The following is a 15648-nucleotide window of genomic DNA, read 5'->3' as shown; positions in this document are numbered from 1 at the left end:
AGGATCTCTATGCCAATGTACACTGCAGTTCAGGTTCTGTATTCCAATGCACACTGCTGTTCTGGACCCCTATTCCAATGGACACTGCTCTTTAGGATCAGTATTCCAATGTATACTGCTGTTCATGATCTCAATTCCATTGGACACTGCTGATCAGGATCTCTATTCCAATGCAAACTGCTGTTCAGGATCTCTATTCCAATGGACACTGCTGTTTAGGAATAGTATTCCAATGTACACTGCTGTTCAGGATCTCTATTCCAATGTAAGCTGCAGTTCAGGATCTCATTTCCAATGCACACTGTTGTTCAGGATCACTATTCCAATGGACACTGATGTTCAGGATCTCTATTCCAATGCAAGCTGCTCTTCAGAATCTGTATTCCTATGCACACTGTTGTACAGGAACTATATTCAAATGGACACTGCTGTTCAAGATCTCTATTCCAATGGACACCGCTGTTCAGGATCTCCATTCCAATGCACACTGCTGTTCAGAATCTCTATTCCAAAGCGTGCTGTTGGCCCAGAACTGTATTCCAAAGGACGCCTCTGATTAGGATCTCTAATCCAATGGAAACAGCTGTTCAGGATCTCTATGCCAATGTACACTGCAGTTCAGGTTCTGTATTCTAATGCACACTGCTGTTCTGGACCCCTATTCCAATGGACAATGCTCTTTAGGATCAGTATTCCAATGTATACTGCTGTTCAGTATCTCAATTCCATTGGACACTGCTGATCAGGATCTCTATTCCAATGTACACTGCTGTTCCGTATCTCTATTCCAATCTACACTGCTTTTGAGGATCTCTATGCCAATGGACACTGCTTTTCAGGTTCTGTATTCGAATGCACACTGCTGTTCTGGATCTCTATTCCAATGGACTATGCTGTTCAGGATCTCTCTTCCAATGCAAACTGCTGTTCAGGATCTCTATTCCAATGGACACTGCTGTTTAGGATCAGTATTCCAATGTATACTGCTGTTCAGGATCTCTATTCCAAAGTCCGCTGCTGGTCCGGATCTGTATTCCAAAGGACGCTGCTGATTAGGATTTCTAATCCAATGTACACTGTTGTTCAGGATCTCTATTCCAATGGACACTGCTGTTGAGGATCTCTATGCCAATAGACACTGATGTACAGGTTCTTATTCCAATGCAGACTGCGGTTCTGGATCTCTATTCCAATGGACAGTGCTGTTCAGGATCGCTTTTGCAATGAACACTGCAGTTCAAGAGCTGTATTGCAAAGCACACTGCTGTTCAAGTTCTCTATTCCAATGGACACCGCTGTTCAGGATCTCTATGCCAATGTAAACTGCAGTTAGGTTCTGTATTCCAATGCACACTGCTGTTCTGGACCCCTATTCCAATGGACACTGCTGTTTAGGAATAGTATTCCAATGTACACTGCTGTTCAGGATCTCATTTCCAATGCACACTGTTGTTTTGGATCTCTATTCCAATGGACACTGCTATTTAGGATCAGTATTCCAATGTGTACTGCTGTTCAGGATCTCAAATCCAAAGGACACTGCTGCTCTGGATCTCTATTCCAATGGCCACTGCTGTTGAGGGTCTCTGTGCCAATAAACACTGCTGTTCAGGTTCTGTATTCCAATGCACACTGTGTTCTGGATCTCTATTCCAATGGACGGTGCTGTTCAGGATCACTTTTGCAATGAACACTGCAGTTCAAGAGCTGAATTGCAAAGCACACTGCTGTTCAAGTTCTCTATTCCAATGGACACCGCAGATCAGGATCTCTATTCCAATGCAAACTGCCGTTCAGGATCTCTATTCCAATGGACACTGCTGTTTAGGAATAGTATTCCAATGTACACTGCTGTTCAGGATCTCTATTCCAATGTAAGCTGCAGTTCAGGATCTCTATTCCAATGCACACTGTTGTTCAGGATCACTATTCCAATGGACACTGCTGTTCAGGATCTCTATTCCAATGGACACCGCTGTTTAGGATCTCCATTCCAATGCACACTGCTGTTCAGAATCTCTATTCCAAAGCGTGCTGTTGGCCCAGATCTGTATTCCAAAGGACGCCTCTGATTAGGATCTCTAATCCAATGGAAACTGCTGTTCAGGATCTCTATGCCAATGTACACTGCAGTTCAGGTTCTGTATTCCAATGCACACTGCTGTTCTGGACCCCTATTCCAATGGACACTGCTCTTTAGGATCAGTATTCCAATGTATACTGTTGTTCATGATCTCAATTCCATTGGACACTGCTGATCAGGATCTCTATTCCAATGCAAACTGCTGTTCAGGATGTCTATTCCAATGGACACTGCTGTTTAGGAATAGTATTCCAATGTACACTGCTGTTCAGGATCTCTATTCCAATGTAAGCTGCAGTTCAGGATCTCATTTCCAATGCACACTGTTGTTCAGGATCACTATTCCAATGGACACTGATGTTCAGGATCTCTATTCCAATGCAAGCTGCTCTTCGGAATCTCTATTCCTATGCACACTGTTGTACAGGAACTATATTCAAATGGACACTGCTGTTCAGGATCTCTATTCCAATGGACACCGCTGTTCCGGATCTCCATTCCAATGCACACTGCTGTTCAGAATCTCTATTCCAAAGCGTGCTGTTGGCCCAGATCTGTATTCCAAAGGACGCCTCTGATTAGGATCTCTAATCCAATGGAAACTGCTGTTCAGGATCTCTATGCCAATGTACACTGCAGTTCAGGTTCTGTATTCCAATGCACACTGCTGTTCCGGACCTCTATTCCAATGGACACTGCTGTTGAGGATCTCTATGCCAATGGACACTGCTGTTTAGGATCAGTATTCCAATGTATACTGCTGTTCAGGATCTCAATTCCATTGGACACTGCTGATCAGGATCTCTATTCCAATGCAAACTGTTGTTCAGGATCTCTATTCCAATGGACACTGCTGTTTAGGAATAGTATTCCAATGTACACTGCTGTTCAGGATCTCATTTCCAATGCACACTGATGTTTTGGATCTCTATTCCAATGGACACTGCTATTTAGGATCAGTATTTCAATGTGTACTGCTGTTCAGGATCTCAAATCCAAAGGACACTGCTGCTCTGGATCTCTATCCCAATGGCCACTGCTGTTGAGGGTCTCTGTGCCAAGAAACACTGCTGTTCAGGTTCTGTATTCCAATGCACACTGCTGTTCTGGACCCCTATTCCAATGGACACTGCTCTTTAGGATCAGTATTCCAATGTATACTGCTGTTCAGTATCTCAATTCCATTGGACACTGCTGATCAGGATCTCTACTCCAATGGACACCGCTGTTCAGGATCTCTACTCCAATGGACACCGCTGTTCAGGATCTCCATTCCAATGCACACTGCTGTTCAGAATCTCTATTCCAAAGCGTGCTGTTGGCCCAGATCTGTATTCCAAAGGACGCCTCTGATTAGGATCTCTAATACAATGGAAACTGCTGTTCAGGATCTCTATGCCAATGTACACTGCAGTTCAGGTTCTGTATTCCAATGCACACTGCTGTTCTGGACCCCTATTCCAATGGACACTGCTCTTTAGGATCAGTATTCCAATGTATACTGCTGTTTATGATCTCAATTCCATTGACACTGCTGATCAGGATCTCTATTCCAATGCAAACTGCTGTTCAGGATCTCTATTCCAATGGACACTGCTGTTTAGGAATAGTATTCCAATGTACACTGCTGTTCAGGATCTCTATTCCAATGTAAGCTGCAGTTCAGGATCTCATTTCCAATGCACACTGTTGTTCAGGATTACTATTCCAATGGACACTGATGTTCAGGATCTCTATTCGAATGCAAGCTGCTCTTCGGAATCTCTATTCCTATGCACACTGTTGTACAGGAACTATATTCAAATGGACACTGCTGTTCAGGATCTCTATTCCAATGGACACCGCTGTTTAGGATCTCCTTTCCAATGCACACTGCTGTTCAGGATCACTATTCCAATGGACACTGTTGTTCTGGATCTCTATTCCATTGCGCACTGCTGTTCAGGATCTCTATTCCTATTGACGCTGCTGCTCAGGAGCTCTTCTCTAATGGACATTGCTATTCAGGATCTCTACTCCAATGGACATTGCTGATCAGGAACTCTATTCCACTAGGCACTGCCGTTCTGGATATGTATTCCAATGAACACTGCGGTTCAGGATCTCTATTCCAATGCACACTGTTGTTCAGGATCTCAGTTCCAATAGAAACTGCTGTTCAGGAACTCTATTCCAATAGACACTTCTGTTCAGGATCTCTATTCCAATTGACACTGCTGTTCCAGATCACTATTCCAATGGACACTGATGTTCAGGATCTCTATTCCATTGGACACCGCTGCTCAGGATCTCCATTCCAATGCAGACTGCTGTTCAGAATCTCTACTCCAAAGCGTGCTGTTGGTCCAGATCTGTAATCCAAAGGAAGCTGCTGATTAGGATCTCTTTTCCAATGTACACTGCTGTTCCGTATCTCTATTCCAATCTACACTGCTGTTGAGGATCTCTATGCCAATGGACACTGCTGTTCAGGTTTCGTATTCGAATGCACACTGCTGTTCTGGATCTCTATTCCAATGGACTGTGCTGTTCAGGATCTCTCTTCCAATGCAACCTGCTGTTCAGGATCTCTATTCCAATGGACACTGCTGTTTAGGATCCGTATTCCAATATATACTGCTGTTCAGCATCTCTATTCCAAAGTGCGCTGCTGGTCGGGATCTGTATTCCAAAGGACGCTGCTTATTAGGATCTCTAATCCAATGTACACTATTGTTCAGGATCTCTATTCCAATTGACACTGCTGTTCTGGATCACTATTCCAATGGACACTGATGTTCAGGATCTCTATTCCATTGGACACCGCTGCTCAGGATCTCCATTCCAATGAACACTGCTGTTCAGAATCTCTATTCCAAAGCGTGCTGTTGGCCCAGATCTGTATTCCAAAGGACGCCTCTGATTAGGATCTCTAATCCAATGGAAACTGCTGTTCAGGATCTCTATGCCAATGGACACTGCTGTTCAGGTTCTGTATTCGAATGCACACTGCTGTTCTGGATCTCTATTCCAATGGACTGTGCTGTTCAGGATCTCTCTTCCAATGCAAACTGCTGTTCAGGAACTCTATTCCAATGGACACTGCTGTTTAGGATCAGTATTCCAATGTGTACTGCTGTTCAGGATCTCTATTCCAAAGTCCGCTGCTGGTCCGGATGTATATTCCAAAGGACGCTGCTTATTAGGATCTCTAATCCAATGTACACTGTTGTTCAGGATCTCTATTCCAATTGACACTGCTGTTCAGGATCACTATTCCAATGGACACTGATATTCAGGATCTCTATTCCATTGGACACCGCTGCTCAGGATCTCCATTCCAATGCAGACTGCTGTTCAGAATCTCTACTCCAAAGCGTGCTGTTGGTCCAGATCTGTAATCCAAAGGAAGCTGCTGATTAGCATCTCTATTCCAATGTACACTGCTGTTCCGTATCTCTATTCCAATCTACACTGCTGTTGAGGATCTCTATGCCAATGGACACTGCTGTTCAGGTTCTGTATTCAAATGCACACTGCTGTTCTGGATCTCTATTCCAATGGACAGGGTTGTTCAGGATCTCTAATCCAATGCAAACTGCTGTTCAGGATCTCTATTCCAATGGACACTGCTGCTTAGGATCCGTATTCCAATATATACTACTGTTCAGCATCTCTATTCCAAAGTCCGCTGCTGGTCCGGATCTGTATTCCAAAGGACGCTGCTTATTAGGATCTCTAATCCAATGTACACTGTTGTTCAGGATCTCTATTCCAATGGACACTGCTGTTCAGGATCACTATTCTAATGGACACTGATGTTCAGGATCTCTATTCCATTTGACACCGCTGTTCAGGATCTCCATTCCAATGCAGACTGCTGTTCAGAATCTCTATTCCAAAGCGTGCTGTTGGTCCAGATCTGTATTCCAAAGGAAGCTGCTGATTAGGATCTCTAATCCAAGGGACACTGCGGTTCAGGATCTCTATTCCAATGGACTCTGCTGTTCGGGTTCTGAATTCCAACGCACACTGCTGTTCTGGACCTCTATTCCAATGGACACTGCTGTTGAGGATCTCTATGCCAATAGACACTGCTGTTCAGGTTCTGTATTCCAATGCAGACTGCGGTTCTGGATCTCTATTCCAATGGACAGTGCAGTTCAGGATCGCTTTTGCAATGAAAACTGTAGTTCAACAGCTGTATTGCAAAGCACACTGCTGTTCAAGTTCTCTATTCCAATGGACACCACTGTTTAGGATCTCTATTCCCTTGCACACTGCTTTTTCAGGATCTCTATTCCAAAGCGCGCTGCTGGTCCAGATCTGTATTCCAAGGGACGCTGCTGATTAGGATCTCTAATCCAATGGATACTGCTGTTTAGGATCAGTATTCCAATGTTTACTGCTGTTCAGGATCTCTATTCCAATGTAAACTGCTGTTCAGGATCTTATTTCCAATGCACACTGTTGTTCAGGATCTCTATTCCAATGGACACTGCTATTTAGGATCAGTATTCCAATGTGTACTGCTGTTCAGGATCTCAAATCCAATGGACACTGCTGCTCTGGATCTCTATTCCAATGGCCACTGCTGTTGAGGATCTCTGTGCCAATAAAAACGGCTGTTCAGGTTCTGTATTGCATTGCACACTGCTTTTCTGGATCTCTATTCCATTGGACATTGCTGTTCAGGATCACTTTTGCAATGAACACTGCAGTTCAAGAGCTGTATTTCAAAGCACACTGCTGTTCAAGTTCTCTATTCCAATGGACACATCAGATCAGGATCTCTTTTCCAATGCAAACTGCTATTCAGGGTCGCTATTCCAATGGAGACTGCTGTTTAGGAATAGTATTCCAATGTATACTGCTGTTCAGGATCTCAATTCTCAAAGACACAGCTGTTCAGGATCTCTATTCCAAAGTGCGCTGCTGGTCCGGATCTGTATTCCAAAGGACGCTGCTGATTAGTATCTCTAATCCAATGTACACTGTTGTTCAGGATCACTATTCCAATGGACACTGATGTTCAGGATCTCTATTCCAATGCAAGCTGCTCTTCGGAATCTCTATTCCTATGCACACTGTTGTACAGGAACTATATTCAAATGGACACTGCTGTTCAGGATCTCTATTCCAATGGACACCGCTGTTCAGGATCTCCATTCCAATGCACACTGCTGTTCAGAATCTCTATTCCAAAGCGTGCTGTTAGCCCAGATCTGTATTCCAAAGGACACCTCTGATTAGGATCTCTAATCCAATGGAAACTGCTGTTGAGGATCTCTCTGCCAATAGACACTGCTGTACAGGTTCTGTATTCCAATGCAGACTGCGGTTCTGGATCTCTATTCCAATGGACAGTGCTGTTCAGGATCGCTTTTGCAATGAACACTGCAGTTCAAGAGCTGTATTGCAAAGCACACTGCTGTTCAAGTTCTCTATTCCAATGGACACCGCTGTTCAGGATCTCTATTCCAAAGCGCGCTGCTGGTCCAGATCTGTATTCCAAAGGACGCTGCTGATTAGGATCTCTCATCCAATGGAAACTGCTGTTCAGGATCTCTATGCCAATGTACACTGCAGTTCAGGTTCTGTATTCCAATGCACACTGCTGTTCTGGACCTCTATTCCAATGGACACTGCTGTTGAGGATCTCTATGCCAATGGACACTGCTGTTTAAGATCTCTATTCCAATGTACACTGCTGTTCCGTATCTCTATTCCAATGTACACTGCTGTTGAGGATCTCTATGCCAATGGACACTGCTGTTCAGGTTCTGTATTTGAATGCACACTGCTGTTCTGGATCTCTATTCCAATGGACAGGGCTGTTCAGGATCTCTATTCCAATGCAAACTGCTGTTCAGGATCTCTATTCCAATGGACACTGCTGTTTAGGATCAGTATTCCAATGTATACTGCTGTTCAGGATCACTATTCCAAAGTCCGCTGCTGGTCCGGATCTGTATTCCAAAGGACGCTGCTGATTAGGATTTCTAATCCAATGTACACTGCTGTTCAGGATCTCTATTGCAATGGAATCTCCTATTCAGGTTCTGCATTCCAATGCACACTGCTGTTCAGGATCTCTATTCCAATGGACACTGCTGTTTAAGATCTCTATTCCAATGTACACTGCTGTTCCGTATCTCTATTCCAATGTACACTGCTGTTGAGGATCTCTATGCCAATGGACACTGCTGTTCAGGTTCTGTATTCGAAAGCACACTGCTGTTGAGGATCTCTATGCCAATAGATACTCCTGTTCAGGTTCTGTATTCGAAAGCACACTGCTGTTCTGGATCTCTATTCCAATGGACAGTGCTGTTCAGGTTCTCTATTCCAATGCAAACTGCTGTTCAGGATCTCTACTCCAATGGACACTGCTGTTTAGGATCAGTTTTCCAATGTATACTGCTGTTCAGGATCTCAATTCCAATGGACACTCTTGTTCAAGATCTCTATTCCAATGTAAACTGCTGTTCAGGATCTCATTTCCAATGTAAACTGCTGTTGAGGATCTCTATTCCAATGGACACTGCTGTTTAGGATCCGTATTCCAATATATACTGCTGTTCAGCATCTCTATTCCAAAGTGCGCTGCTGGTCGGGATCTGTATTCCAAAGGACGCTGCTTATTAGGATCTCTAATCCAATGTACACTGTTGTTCAGGATCTCTATTCCAATGGACACTGCTGTTCAGGATCACTATTCCAATGGACACTGTTGTTCTAGATCTCTATTCCATTGCGCACTGCTGTTCAGGATCTGTATTCTAATCGTCACTGCTGCTCAGGATCTCTATTCCTATTGACGCTGCTGCTCAGGAGCTCTACTCTAATGGACATTGCTATTCAGGATCTCTACTCCAATGGACATTGCTGATCAGGAACTCTATTCCACTAGGCACTGCCGTTCTGGATATGTATTCCAATGAACACTGCGGTTCAGGATCTCTATTCCAATGCACACTGTTGTTCAGGATCTCAGTTCCAATAGAAACTGCTGTTCAGGAACTCTATTCCAATAGACACTTCTGTTCAGGATCTCTATTCCAATTGACACTGCTGTTCCAGATCACTATTCCAATGGACACTGATGTTCAGGATCTCTATTCCATTGGACACCGCTGCTCAGGATCTCCATTCCAATGCAGACTGCTGTTCAGAATCTCTACTCCAAAGCGTGCTGTTGGTCCAGATCTGTAATCCAAAGGAAGCTGCTGATTAGGATCTCTTTTCCAATGTACACTGCTGTTCCGTATCTCTATTCCAATCTACACTGCTGTTGAGGATCTCTATGGCAATGGACACTGCTGTTCAGGTTTCGTATTCGAATGCACACTGCTGTTCTGGATCTCTATTCCAATGGACTGTGCTGTTCAGGATCTCTCTTCCAATGCAACCTGCTGTTCAGGATCTCTATTCCAATGGACACTGCTGTTTAGGATCCGTATTCCAATATATACTGCTGTTCAGCATCTCTATTCCAAAGTGCGCTGCTGGTCGGGATCTGTATTCCAAAGGACGCTGCTTATTAGGATCTCTAATCCAATGTACACTATTGTTCAGGATCTCTATTCCAATTGACACTGCTGTTCTGGATCACTATTCCAATGGACACTGATGTTCAGGATCTCTATTCCATTGGACACCGCTGCTCAGGATCTCCATTCCAATGAACACTGCTGTTCAGAATCTCTATTCCAAAGCGTGCTGTTGGCCCAGATCTGTATTCCAAAGGACGCCTCTGATTAGGATCTCTAATCCAATGGAAACTGCTGTTCAGGATCTCTATGCCAATGGACACTGCTGTTCAGGTTCTGTATTCGAATGCACACTGCTGTTCTGGATCTCTATTCCAATGGACTGTGCTGTTCAGGATCTCTCTTCCAATGCAAACTGCTGTTCAGGAACTCTATTCCAATGGACACTGCTGTTTAGGATCAGTATTCCAATGTATACTGCTGTTCAGGATCTCTATTCCAAAGTCCGCTGCTGGTCCGGATGTGTATTCCAAAGTACGCTGCTTATTAGGATCTCTAATCCAATGTACACTGTTGTTCAGGATCTCTATTCCAATTGACACTGCTGTTCAGGATCACTATTCCAATGGACACTGTTATTCAGGATCTCTATTCCATTGGACACCGCTGCTCAGGATCTCCATTCCAATGCAGACTGCTGTTCAGAATCTCTACTCCAAAGCGTGCTGTTGGTCCAGATCTGTAATCCAAAGGAAGCTGCTGATTAGCATCTCTATTCCAATGTACACTGCTGTTCCGTATCTCTATTCCAATCTACACTGCTGTTGAGGATTTCTATGCCAATGGACACTGCTGTTCAGGTTCTGTATTCGAATGCACACTGCTGTTCTGGATCTCTATTCCAATGGACAGGGTTGTTCAGGATCTCTAATCCAATGCAAACTGCTGTTCAGGATCTCTATTCCAATGGACACTGCTGCTTAGGATCAGTATTCCAATGTATACTGCTGTTCAGGATCTCTATTCCAAAGTCCGCTGCTGGTCCGGATCTGTATTCCAAAGACGCTGCTTATTAGGATCTCTAATCCAATGTACACTATTGTTCAGGATCTCTATTCCAATTGACACTGCTGTTCTGGATCACTATTCCAATGGACACTGATGTTCAGGATGTCTATTCCATTGGACACCGCTGCTCAGGATCTCCATTCCAATGAACACTGCTGTTCAGAATCTCTATTCCAAAGCGTGCTGTTGGCCCAGATCTGTATTCCAAAGGACGCCTCTGATTAGGATCTCTAATCCAATGGAAACTGCTGTTCAGGATCTCTATGCCAATGGACACTGCTGTTCAGGTTCTGTATTCGAATGCACACTGCTGTTCTGGATCTCTATTCCAATGGACTGTGCTGTTCAGGATCTCTCTTCCAATGCAAAGTGCTGTTCAGGAACTCTATTCCAATGGACACTGCTGTTTAGGATCAGTATTCCAATGTATACTGCTGTTCAGGATCTCTATTCCAAAGTCCGCTGCTGGTCCGGATGTGTATTCCAAAGTACGCTGCTTATTAGGATCTCTAATCCAATGTACACTGTTGTTCAGGATCTCTATTCCAATTGACACTGCTGTTCAGGATCACTATTCCAATGGACACTGTTATTCAGGATCTCTATTCCATTGGACACCGCTGCTCAGGATCTCCATTCCAATGCAGACTGCTGTTCAGAATCTCTACTCCAAAGCGTGCTGTTGGTCCAGATCTGTAATCCAAAGGAAGCTGCTGATTAGCATCTCTATTCCAATGTACACTGCTGTTCCGTATCTCTATTCCAATCTACACTGCTGTTGAGGATTTCTATGCCAATGGACACTGCTGTTCAGGTTCTGTATTCGAATGCACACTGCTGTTCTGGATCTCTATTCCAATGGACAGGGTTGTTCAGGATCTCTAATCCAATGCAAACTGCTGTTCAGGATCTCTATTCCAATGGACACTGCTGCTTAGGATCAGTATTCCAATGTATACTGCTGTTCAGGATCTCTATTCCAAAGTCCGCTGCTGGTCCGGATCTGTATTCCAAAGACGCTGCTTATTAGGATCTCTAATCCAATGTACACTATTGTTCAGGATCTCTATTCCAATTGACACTGCTGTTCTGGATCACTATTCCAATGGACACTGATGTTCAGGATCTCTATTCCATTGGACACCGCTGCTCAGGATCTCCATTCCAATGAACACTGCTGTTCAGAATCTCTATTCCAAAGCGTGCTGTTGGCCCAGATCTGTATTCCAAAGGACGCCTCTGATTAGGATCTCTAATCCAATGGAAACTGCTGTTCAGGATCTCTATGCCAATGGACACTGCTGTTCAGGTTCTGTATTCGAATGCACACTGCTGTTCTGGATCTCTATTCCAATGGACTGTGCTGTTCAGGATCTCTCTTCCAATGCAAACTGCTGTTCAGGAACTCTATTCCAATGGACACTGCTGTTTAGGATCAGTATTCCAATGTATACTGCTGTTCAGGATCTCTATTCCAAAGTCCGCTGCTGGTCCGGATGTGTATTCCAAAGTACGCTGCTTATTAGGATCTCTAATCCAATGTACACTGTTGTTCAGGATCTCTATTCCAATTGACACTGCTGTTCAGGATCACTATTCCAATGGACACTGTTATTCAGGATCTCTATTCCATTGGACACCGCTGCTCAGGATCTCCATTCCAATGCAGACTGCTGTTCAGAATCTCTACTCCAAAGCGTGCTGTTGGTCCAGATCTGTAATCCAAAGGAAGCTGCTGATTAGCATCTCTATTCCAATGTACACTGCTGTTCCGTATCTCTATTCCAATCTACACTGCTGTTGAGGATTTCTATGCCAATGGACACTGCTGTTCAGGTTCTGTATTCGAATGCACACTGCTGTTCTGGATCTCTATTCCAATGGACAGGGTTGTTCAGGATCTCTAATCCAATGCAAACTGCTGTTCAGGATCTCTATTCCAATGGACACTGCTGCTTAGGATCAGTATTCCAATGTATACTGCTGTTCAGGATCTCTATTCCAAAGTCCGCTGCTGGTCGGGATCTGTATTCCAAAGACGCTGCTTATTAGGATCTCTAATCCAATGTACACTGTTGTTCAGGATCTCTTTTCCAATTGACACTGCTGTTCTGGATCACTATTCCAATAGACACTGATGTTCAGGATCTCTATTCCATTGGACACCGCTGCTCAGGATCTCCATTCCAATGAACACTGCTGTTCAGAATCTCTATTCCAAAGCGTGCTGTTGGCCCAGATCTGTATTCCAAAGGACGCCTCTGATTAGGATCTCTAATCCAATGGAAACTGCTGTTCAGGATCTCTATGCCAATGGACACTGCTGTTCAGGTTCTGTATTCGAATGCACACTGCTGTTCTGGATCTCTATTCCAATGGACAGGGTTGTTCAGGATCTCTAATCCAATGCAAACTGCTGTTCAGGATCTCTATTCCAATGGACACTGCTGCTTAGGATCCGTATTCCAATATATACTACTGTTCAGCATCTCTATTCCAAAGTCCGCTGCTGGTCCGGATCTGTATTCCAAAGGACGCTGCTTATTAGGATCTCTAATCCAATGTACACTGTTGTTCAGGATCTCTATTCCAATGGACACTGCTGTTCAGGATCACTATTCTAATGGACACTGATGTTCAGGATCTCTATTCCATTCGACACCGCTGTTCAGGATCTCCATTCCAATGCAGACTGCTGTTCAGAATCTCTATTCCAAAGCGTGCTGTTGGTCCAGATCTGTATTCCAAAGGAAGCTGCTGATTAGGATCTCTAATCCAAGGGACACTGCGGTTCAGGATCTCTATTCCAATGGACTCTGCTGTTCAGGTTCTGAATTCCAACGCACACTGCTGTTCTGGACCTCTATTCCAATGGACACTGCTGATCAGGATCTCTATTCCAATGCAAACTGCTGTTCAGGATGTCTATTCCAATGGACACTGCTGTTTAGGAATAGTATTCCAATGTACACTGCTGTTCAGGATCTCTATTCCAATGTAAGCTGCAGTTCAGGATCTCATTTCCAATGCACACTGTTGTTCAGGATCACTATTCCAATGGACACTGATGTTCAGGATCTCTATACCAATGCAAGCTGCTCTTCGGAATCTCTATTCCTATGCACACTGTTGTACAGGAACTATATTCAAATGGACACTGCTGTTCAGGATCTCTATTCCAATGGACACCGCTGTTCCGGATCTCCATTCCAATGCACACTGCTGTTCAGAATCTCTATTCCAAAGCGTGCTGTTGGCCCAGATCTGTATTCCAAAGGACGCCTCTGATTAGGATCTCTAATCCAATGGAAACTGCTGTTCAGGATCTCTATGCCAATGTACACTGCAGTTCAGGTTCTGTATTCCAATGCACACTGCTGTTCCGGACCTCTATTCCAATGGACACTGCTGTTGAGGATCTCTATGCCAATGGACACTGCTGTTTAGGATCAGTATTCCAATGTATACTGCTGTTCAGGATCTCAATTCCATTGGACACTGCTGATCAGGATCTCTATTCCAATGCAAACTGTTGTTCAGGATCTCTATTCCAATGGACACTGCTGTTTAGGAATAGTATTCCAATGTACACTGCTGTTCAGGATCTCATTTCCAATGCACACTGATGTTTTGGATCTCTATTCCAATGGACACTGCTATTTAGGATCAGTATTCCAATGTGTACTGCTGTTCAGGATCTCAAATCCAAAGGACACTGCTGCTCTGGATCTCTATCCCAATGGCCACTGCTGTTGAGGGTCTCTGTGCCAAGAAACACTGCTGTTCAGGTTCTGTATTCCAATGCACACTGCTGTTCTGGACCCCTATTCCAATGGACACTGCTCTTTAGGATCAGTATTCCAATGTATACTGCTGTTCAGTATCTCAATTCCATTGGACACTGCTGATCAGGATCTCTACTCCAATGGACACCGCTGTTCAGGATCTCTACTCCAATGGACACCGCTGTTTAGGATCCGTATTCCAATATATACTGCTGTTCAGCATCTCTATTCCAAAGTGCGCTGCTGGTCGGGATCTGTATTCCAAAGGACGCTGCTTATTAGGATCTCTAATCCAATGGATACTGCTGTTTAAGATCTCTATTCCAATGTACACTGCTGTTCCGTATCTCTATTCCAATGTACACTGCTGTTGAGGATCTCTATGCCAATGGACACTGCTGTTCAGGTTCTGTATTCGAAAGCACACTGCTGTTGAGGATCTCTATGCCAATAGATACTCCTGTTCAGGTTCTGTATTCGAAAGCACACTGCTGTTCTGGATCTCTATTCCAATGGACAGTGCTGTTCAGGATCTCTATTCCAATGCAAACTGCTGTTCAGGATCTCTACTCCAATGGACACTGCTGTTTAGGATCAGTTTTCCAATGTATACTGCTGTTCAGGATCTCAATTCCAATGGACACTCTTGTTCAAGATCTCTATTCCAATGTAAACTGCTGTTCAGGATCTCATTTCCAATGTAAACTGCTGTTGAGGATCTCTATTCCAATGGACACTGCTGTTTAGGATCCGTATTCCAATATATACTGCTGTTCAGCATCTCTATTCCAAAGTGCGCTGCTGGTCGGGATCTGTATTCCAAAGGACGCTGCTTATTAGGATCTCTAATCCAATGTACACTGTTGTTCAGGATCTCTATTCCAATGGACACTGCTGTTCAGGATCACTATTCCAATGGACACTGTTGTTCTGGATCTCTATTCCATTGCGCACTGCTGTTCAGGATCTGTATTCTAATCGTCACTGCTGCTCAGGATCTCTATTCCTATTGACGCTGCTGCTCAGGAGCTCTACTCTAATGGACATTGCTATTCAGGATCTCTACTCCAATGGACATTGCTGATCAGGAACTCTATTCCACTAGGCACTGCCGTTCTGGATATGTATTCCAATGAACACTGCGGTTCAGGATCTCTATTCCAATGCACACTGTTGTTCAGGATCTCAGTTCCAATAGAAACTGCTGTTCAGGAACTCTATTCCAATAGACACTTCTGTT

Source organism: Mobula birostris, chromosome 7, assembly GCF_030028105.1.
Source record: "Mobula birostris isolate sMobBir1 chromosome 7, sMobBir1.hap1, whole genome shotgun sequence".
Taxonomy (NCBI): Eukaryota; Metazoa; Chordata; class Chondrichthyes; order Myliobatiformes; family Myliobatidae; genus Mobula; species Mobula birostris.
The sequence above is the reverse complement of the archived record's forward strand: the minus strand, read 5'-3'. Positions refer to the sequence as shown.